The 9,444-nt window shown below is 40.9% G+C and overlaps 1 long non-coding RNA gene across 2 annotated transcripts; it reads left to right on the top strand.

The window, feature by feature from the left end:
• The first annotated feature begins 3,012 nt into the window (after positions 1 to 3,012).
• On the top strand, positions 3,013 to 8,939 carry LOC131217118 (uncharacterized). 2 transcript variants are annotated; one of them, XR_009157203.1, is made up of 6 exons: positions 3,013 to 3,349; positions 4,136 to 4,290; positions 8,080 to 8,169; positions 8,294 to 8,385; positions 8,479 to 8,543; positions 8,655 to 8,939. It is a non-coding gene; the product is annotated as an uncharacterized LOC131217118 (long non-coding RNA). The 2 variants fall into 2 exon arrangements; XR_009157202.1 differs by lacking the exon at positions 3,013 to 3,349 and having other exon boundaries at positions 3,513 to 4,290.
• Positions 8,940 to 9,444: the final 505 nt, after the last annotated feature.

Here is a 9,444-nt window from a genome sequence, read left to right as displayed (position 1 = left end):
CCGAGCCTCAATGGTAGAATATTATGGACCATAGATGTAGGTACTGGCTTGATCAATGGGCCCCACATGTGACCCAGCCTCAGTCATGGACAGCCTCTTAGAAGGCATATTAGCTTAGTATGTTTAATCCAAAGAGAGGTAAAAATAACATACAAGAGTTATATGGGAAATCCCATGCAACCTTCCTTTCACTATACACGTGCAAGAGATGAAGGTTGATCTGGGTTATGAAACCTGTGGTCCCTGCTGGTGATGGCTTATAGTTTAAAAACCATAGCAGCCAAATAATCTCAGTTATATGTATTAGTGCACTGATTTATGTATTTTGTTTGTCAATTACGTGAGTCCGTGTGTCATAAAGTTGGTTGAGCTTGTTGGGGGCCTTGCACAAAACCTTAGGATCTAGCCTCCCAGAACAAACCATAATTACGGGATAATTAAGCAATGAAATAAATCAAAGCACAAACTACACCATACAAGACATTTTTACGTAGAAAACCCTCAAAGAGGTAAAAACCACGGGACCTCGTCCAGATCAACAATCCACTATAAAGTAGAATGTTACAACCTTCTTCACTCACGCAGGAGTGAATAAACAATAAGAGAATAAAAAAAATGGAGAGATTTCACCGATTACGAGGATGTAAAAGCGCTGAGATATAGCAGATCACCTCTACGAGCATAATCTCATTTCCACAAACTTCCTCTCTCTTTCTCTCTCTCTCTCTCTCACACCTTTGATAGATCTAAACCCTTTGGTAAACTCTTACAAAGCTTTAGGAAACCCTCTTGCATTGCCTCCTACATACCCTAGAAAGGCCCTAGGCACCCCTATTTATAATTTAGGAAACCCCCTTCCGCATCCTGTTGCAAAAGGCTTCAAATTTCCGCAGTCCGCACAAGATTCAGACTCAAATTTGCATAACCTCGACTGGTCGAGAAGGGTCCTCGACGGGTCGAGCGGCCCACTCGACTGGTCGAGCACCTCCCTCGACTGGTCAAGCCCCTCGGAGAAAATACCTCATTCGTCACTGGACTTTGAGTCGAGCTCCGCTTGACTGGTTGTACATCAGCCCTCGACCGGTCGAGTGAAGTTCACAACAGGTCGAGCCCGGGGCAGAAACCCCATCAAATCTCTCCTTTTTTGACCCAGTAGGGATTCACCTTCTTCAAGCCAGCCAAGTTTCTACAAACCTCAAACTTGCCCTTAAGCAAAGCCTTGGTCATCATGTCTAACCCATTATCGTCCGTGTGGACCTTCTCAAGATGTAACACCTTCTGTTCCAAAGTATCCCTGATATAGTGATACCGAATCTCTATGTGCTTCGACTTGGAATTCTGAGTTGGATTCTTGCTCAAGTGTATAGCACTTTGACTATCGCTATGGACCACGTGCTGCTCCTGCTTCAGGCTAAGTTCCTGTAGGAACCTCTTCATCCAAAGCATCTCTTTACATGCTTCTGTAACTGCAATGTACTCGGCATCTGTCGTCGACAATGCTACAACCTTCTGTAGCTTGCTCTGCCAAGATACCGCTCCCTCTGCACATGTGAACATGAACCCTAATATAGACTTCCTGGAGTCTATGTCACCTGCCATATTTACATCTGTGTAGTCCTCTAACATAGGTTTACCGTCACCATAATATAGGCTCAACCTGGATGAGCCTCTTAGATACCGTAGTATCCACTTCACCGCTGCCCAATGCTCTTTGCCAAGATTGACAAGATACCGGCTGACAACACCAACCACATATACTATGTCTGCACGTGTACACACCATAGCATACATCAAACTTCCTACCGTTGATGCGTAGGGTATCTTATGCATCTCATTCACTTCTGCCTTCGTCTTGGGACACTGTCTGTCGCTCAATCTGAAGTGACCATCCAGTGGAGTACTGACCGATTTCGCTGCATTCATATTGAAACGCTCTAGGACTTTCTCAATATACTGTTCTGTTTTGTACACAAGAAGCCAGGTTGCATACACTAAAATGATTATTAAAAAAAAAAAATCTGTTCATGCACTAGATGATAACTAAACCAACCAATATTCTACATTTCTGTATTGTACAATGATACTACAGTTCTCAGTTTAGTTCGTGTAGTCTTTTGTTGTGCAACTGTTGATCTCTAATTTGCTTCCAACAGAAATTGCCTATTGTGAAGGAAAGTAATCTTCCGATTGCCCAATGCAGGTATCGTGGCACTTAACGGTTTCATTGGGTTATACAGGAGTTTGTACCTAATGCATTGAAGAATCTCTCAAACAGCAGGTTCGTTTCCATTTGATTTCATGCTATATTTTTCTAGAAAATGAAGTTCACTTTAGCTGTAAAATAATCCTTCTGGTGGTGATCTATTGGATAGGCTGGTGTTTCCACTTGCATTTATAGTTAGAACGATGGGCTATAAGGAATGGCCTGGTGGTGATCTATTAGATAGGCTGTCAAGGGATCAGGCTTCATATTGCCAAATCCCAGTAAAAAGTCCTTAAAGCTTGCCCAAGCTTTGAAGACTATAGAGTTGTACTATTCTATTTCCGAAAGTATAAAAAAAAAAGCTATGTCTACCAAATAGGGTGAGTATAAATATCAATTGCTGATTTTTTTTAGTGTGATATTTTTACATATATGGAAAAGATTACGAGAACACTGCATGAACCAAGGTCAGGCATAACATGTTATTAAAATTATAGTATTTAATACATTGTACAGGAAGTATCACATAAGAATTCTCATGGATACATAATCCAGTTCGGTCAAGGAAGTATCACATAGTATTTTAATACATAATTCAATTTTCACTGTTGATTTCTTCCTTCTCCTGTCATTTCAAAATACAAAGGCACCCATTAGTGTTAAAATATTGCCAACCAACCATTATTTGAAATTCACCAAATTCTCTCGATGTGTTGAAAACTTTGTTGAATGCTCCGTATGTTGAAACTGAGTGAGACATTAGAAGTTTGAAGTAGCTCCAGATGAATTGAATTACAAGGTTCCAATGCATCAGGTTGTGTGAATCTTTTCTTTTGCCTTCTCTTTCTTTTTCTCTCTTTTTCCCTATTTCTTTTTAGTTCTAGGCATCACACAAAGCTGGATACTCCAACTGGTTAGAAGTATACTGGATATTACATGCATCATAAACCTATTGTTTTGAAAATGCAGGCTGAAACTGACAAGGAAGCAAGAGGAAACAAGGAATCATCAGTGAAGTTTAAGTCCAGCTAGTCCCTTAGCCATTGTCTACTTATAGAGACCTAGAAGCGTTAGCGTAAGAACAGATACAAAGCAATAATTTATTTATTTGTATGGGGTTTTGACAAATCTCTTGATGTGGATCAGGTGAAATTCTATAAATCCTTTACCTTTCTGAGTGTATGCATGTGCTTGTAGTAGGTTTTGTACTTGGGAGTACTTCACTAGGGGTGTTAGACAACTTTATCTGAAGGAATGCTACTCTTGGACCTGCATCCATGGTCATTCGCATGTGTAGAGTTGGCACACGTGCATGGTCCAAATTTCTTTTGTCCTTTTTGTCCTTTTTATTTGTTGGTAATTTGTCTGTTATACCAAATCTTGCTAGCGACATTTTCGGTCACTGACCGATGGGCTCACTTATACAAACTGAAAATCGAAATAGTACTCTGTAATCCTTCAGATAGAACAATGTATAATACATGTTGTACATCATGCATACCAATTATTGGATGAATTACCTCAATAAAGAACGTTTTGTGTGGATCTCACTTGTGGGACCATCTTTCTCTATCGATGAATGGATACACATGGATGTATGGTTGAAGACTATACCATTGGTGCCCCTTTGGATAAAAGTAGAGCTGGTCTGACCATTTAAACTTTTCTTTCATCATTATGTGTTTTTACACCTTATAGATTTGATGAACTTTAACCATTTTTGCTTTTAGCCCTGTTTGAGGGATACCATTCCGATGATAAAAATGCAATTGCCAAAGTAATTTTCAGTCTGTCCAGATACATAAGGATCCATCAAAGGGATGTTTCAGATCATCAAAATATACAATCATTTGTGCTTGGCTTGTCCATAATTGCTTGAGCCAAGAAATGGACCTCAACCACTAATTATCCTTATATCGAATGCTTACAAAGATGCATTGAGGTCGGAAAGCCTTGAGCTTGTGCAACCCAGCTCTCTTACAATCCAACACAAGCCTGGATAGAAGGCGTGCAATATCCAAGGTTTCCATCAGGTGGTTCCCCACTTCTTGATGCCATGGTTCAAAAATCAGGCAAGTCCACTCCATGTAAGGATCACCAAAAGCAAGGGCCCCACACCCTTGGCTTATTATTATTATTATTATTATTTTTCTTACCAATCTTCATTGCTTTAATATAACGAAGGGTTTCCATAATGTTTGTGTAACATCCTGGATTTTCACCGTTTTGGATTTCCAAAATTCCTTTATTTTTTTTTATTTAATTAACTTATAATATTACTTATTAACCATTAGCACTCAATGTTAGTGTATACAGGGGTGGTACCAGTAAAGAATCGCACCAGTCCGATTAATCAGCCGTAGGAAGCCAATGAATCCGCCCGATCACTTGAACATCAAGTGTAGTGTAACGTCTCGCCCAACCAGTACAGTGTCCTGGGGCGTCTACGTAAGATTTTCCATAAGACCGTTCATTTAAGCTACTCGTAGTGAGGTATCACAAATAAATTAGACCAAGATTTGCCCAATTGATTAGGCCACACGGGTCCCGATAGAACCTGGTGCGGGCCTCCAAGCCAGATGGCCGTTTACACCTAGCGACAGTCCGTGCGGGCTGTACCGCGACGCGGGAAAGTAAAAAAAATTTAAAAATTTAGGGAACCATAGAGTTCACTGATCTTGTGGACCATCGCGGACCACGGACTCAGTGGACACCCAGAAGTGGGATCTGGCATTGACTAAATGCACCCCACTTATGCCAGGACCGGAATCTGGCGCTCACAAATGAAGCTGAGATACAAGGCTATCCAGCCGTCAGATCTTTTCTACATTTTCAGGGGAGGTCTAATGAATTTTCTTACACCCGTCCACAAACTCTGTGACCCGATCGTGGAACGGTGACCGTTGATCGCAAATCGGGCCTGTGCGACCAAACTCCAGATCCGATCATCCCCAAATTTTGTGTGGCCCTTCATTGGGCCATGGAGCAACTATCCTATGAATTTCATAACCAGAGGGCCACCGGAACCACTTCAATCACCAAAATGGACCCCATAGTGCCATTTGAAGATCGGAACCGTTTATTCAAACCCCATAACCGTTCATCCATTTATTTTCAAATTTTATATGGCCCCTCATTGGGCCATAAGGCACCTACACACCAAATTTGGTGGGCAAGGGGGTGTTGGGTCCATCCCAAAGCCAATGAGGAATCCTAGAGGGCCATTATGGGAATTCATTGAAACTTAAGGCCAGAGGGCCCAAATCTAACCAACCCTTCACTAACTAATCAAGGCAAGCATGACTAAATTAAAGATCTAATTGGAGCAGAGTCAGATAAGGCCCGGATCTTAAATAATAGACTAAATCAACCCCATTACTCTTTTAGTCTAAAACCGACGGTTTAGAGTGATCATGACCAAATATCCACTTCCACTAGTTATAAATAGGTCACCCTATAAATATAGTTAATCCAAACCCTGATCATTGCCCACGAGAAATCTCAATACCTAATTCATTCCAGAAACGCCCCAATTTTCCTAACAAGCTCTAGACCGCTCATTATAGGGCTAACTATCCTACGGTGTATATCAATATGTACACCCCATAGTGGGCCCTAGAGCTTAGAAAGACCCTCCCATAGGTCTAGTATAGTAAAAACACAACACTTGGGGCCATTTCCACCAAATCTGGCATTATAAAAGGGCCTCATTTGGGCACCCCCTCTCCCCATACGATTTTTGCCTTAGAGAAAAGAAAGAGAGAAAGAGAGAAAGAGGAAGAGAGAGAGGAAAAGAAGAAGAGAGAGTAGGGTGGGGGAGGCTTTAGTGCTTTCCTTCATTGGTCTCATCCAATCAAGCTCTAGCGTCGATCTTTTCCCTTCGCCGAATCCGCCTCATTCGCGATTGGAAGGTAAGAAACAAAACCTACTCCCAAACCTAGGTTTTTCTAAAATAAATTGCATGAAGCCTACCTAATTGCTTCTAAATTGATATAGGAATCATTTTCCCCAATTTTCTAACCCAAGGAGCGCCATGAGTTGGGCGAAACGTCACAAGGTGCGGACTATTGTTCTTAGGTGGCCTAGCACCAATTTTAGTACGAGCTTAATGATTTTGAGTGCTTGGATATTATATTTGAAAGTCTAGGAAAACCTTAGGAATTGTATGTTGGTTGGAATGGTATGGATTTACATGTTTGGCTCTCTCATGATGTCGTTCGTGTTTCTCACATGATTTGGTGTATGGATGATCATATGCTCATGCCGTATTGATTTTTATATGTTGTTGCTTCATATTATGTATGATTTCATTACTCTTGTGTATATGGTTTCCTAAGATGGAGGAAGTGCTTAACTCCCTCACACACACCCACATCTCACATGCACTTGTTTCATGATACTGTTAGCCTTGCTTGCCATGAGAATTTGAATTGTATGTGAAAAGTATGAGGATATGATGTTGTTTATGCTAGATGATACATTGGTAGTCGGCATGCAAGGAATCACTAGTTGTACCCTTGGGTTGGTTAGGAACATGAGGAGAGACGGTAGTCCTATCGGTAGGACTATACCAGGGCTAGACCCGTGGGTTTGAGCGGGAGTGTTCGGGTGGCTGTAGTTCGACTACATGGGTCCTTTATGCCCAATGTCCCTCGTCGCATGCTCGCCTGACTCATGCGGTGTAGCCTATTATCTGACCAACGTTGTTTGTTAACCCTGTTTGCTCACACATGTATGGAATCTGGAACACCCTACGACCGTTGTAGCTAATCAATAACCCACTTGAAATTGGTTCACAGCCTCGTGAGCCGGGCATGGTGGAATGGGACACTGTGTCCGAGATGTCGGCCTATGCTGGGGTACCGCGCCTCCCCGTAGTGACCACGAGCGATCCCTTTCTCACGGCACTCCTCATGTGCTTGAAGTCGGGGATGAGGAACCCGACGGGATCACGGACCACAGGGTCTCGGCCTCACGCATTGGGGGGTCTTGGCCTCGCAACCTGTTTAGGGCGTTGATACGTGGGGTATACCAGATTCCCCAATCGGCTGGATGAATGGACCTAATTAATAACTCGGCTAACACGATCGCATTGAATCGCACTAGTTAGGGTGGTGACTCGGCAGTCGAGGTCGCACTGAGGGAGTGTTGTCATTTGCGATCGTTAGATGGTGTCGCTCGAGGGAGCGTTGTGGTGAGGGCATGCATCATATCATCCTGCATGCATACGCATTAATAAGATTAATTAGACATTTATGCTTGACTGATTTTCATTGAGGTCATATTATAATTGATGCCTGTAATAACTTAAGACTAATAGCACCCACTGAGTTAATCACTCACTCTCACTCTGGGACGGTATTTTAAAACACCAACCAGACCCGTTCATAGATGCAAGTGACTCAGGGCTTGAGGAGCCTAGTGAGGCGAGCTTCGAGGAGGAGAATGAGCTGTCCTACTTCCAGTTGATGGACGGTTCTCCGCCAGCTTGAGAGGCAGAATTGGATCGCTGAGCAGGGGGCTCAGTTTTAATCCTTTTTGGACTTAATACTCTTTTGCGATTTTGTTGGGTAGCATCTTATGCGACCCATGTATTCTTTTGGTCATGTATATATACATATTTATTTTATATATATATATATATATATATATATATATATATATATATATATATATATATTCGAGTTGAGCTCGAGCTCGAGCTTCAAGTCGAGTCAACTTCAAGTCGAGATGCATTATGCTTGATCTCGGCTCATATATTAGTAAAAATTAGCTATAAGTGACCCTGGGAACTCGGGAGTCGAGTATATGCACAACCCCCGATTTCCAGGGCGTTACAGTTTGACTTGTATTATGTATTTATCTTTGGTTGTAAGATGCTTATTCAAAGTAGAAGTAACTATATAGAGTGTAGGCTCAGGGGTCCACAATGCTTACATGGATGCATGATCAAAGCTGCTCATCAGGTACAAGCCACTATATGGCTTTCCTTGTGCTGAATTCAGGTCCATCTATATTGAGTTGCATGCTAGTTAATGCTTCTGTAAAAAGGCTCTTATAGAGTTGCATGCTATGATGCTTATGATCCAGTTTTATCCTTGAAGAAAAAGGGAAGAAAAATCTGTCCACATATTTATATACAAAAAATTCCATAGCTCTTCTCCTCCATCTGCTAGTTACAGGTATTTATTGGTTCCTTTTATTTTATATCAAATTTGTTTTTTGGTTATTTTATTTTGTTTTGTAAACTTTTGTCTTTGCATTAGTAACTGAAGGTGGAGCATTAGTAACAGAGGGGGGCTTTGCTGCTTCATATGAGGATGGATATGGACTTCATTCGGTATGGTTGTTTTTGCAAGAAATATTTATGACTGAAAATTTAATTTTAGATAGTGTAACTCAGATTATGAGTGTATATACTGTTTTATTACCTGACCTCTATGTATGGCAGTGTGGTGCTGACAAAGGTCCTCTATATGGCATGAGTTCTAGTTCTTAGGGTGCATTTAAGAAGTCTCGCCTCGAGCGTCGCTGAAGTCCGTTGATTTTTTATTTTTTTTCTTGTACTTTTCCTTGTGTCTCAATCTGTAAATTTTCTATCTATCATGTAACCTTTCATTCTCAGGCCCCCTGTAAATGAGGCTGGTTGTAAATGATTTACAAGTTGTGTTTGAATGCTAATTTAATCTTGTAAAGGTCTTTTGATTTAGAAGATTCAGCCTAGTAGAATTTTTAATTGTTTCTAGTTTTTTTCTTTTACACTGTAGAAGATTTACCGGCGTTTTAAACAGATTTTACTGGCATTTTTTAATCTCTTATTAGCATTTTTTACAGCTTTTTACCGACGTTTATTGTTACTTTTACTAGCGTTTGTTGCAAAATTTACCTGCGTTCCTCATATCTTTTACTGGCGTTTTTAAAGTTTTTACCGGTGTTTTTGTAACATCCTGGATTTTCACTGTTTTAGATTTTCAAAAAATTCTTGAATTTTTTTTTTCGTGTAACTGACTTATAATTTCACTTAATGACCATTAGCACTCAATGTTAGTATATACAGGGGTAAAACCAGTAAAGAACCGCACAAGTTAAATTAATCAACCGTAGGAAGCCAACGAATCCGCTAAATCACTTGAATATCAGGTGTAGCCCCATGATTTACTCACATAGTACCCAAATCTAACCGACCCATCGCTAACTAATCAAAACAATCATGACTAAATTAAAAGATCTAACCTGGGCCG

The sequence above is a fragment of the Magnolia sinica genome, chromosome 10 (genome assembly GCF_029962835.1).
Source record: "Magnolia sinica isolate HGM2019 chromosome 10, MsV1, whole genome shotgun sequence".
Lineage (NCBI taxonomy): Eukaryota > Viridiplantae > Streptophyta > Magnoliopsida > Magnoliales > Magnoliaceae > Magnolia > Magnolia sinica.
The sequence above is the reverse complement of the archived record's forward strand: the minus strand, read 5'-3'. Positions and strand labels throughout refer to the sequence as shown.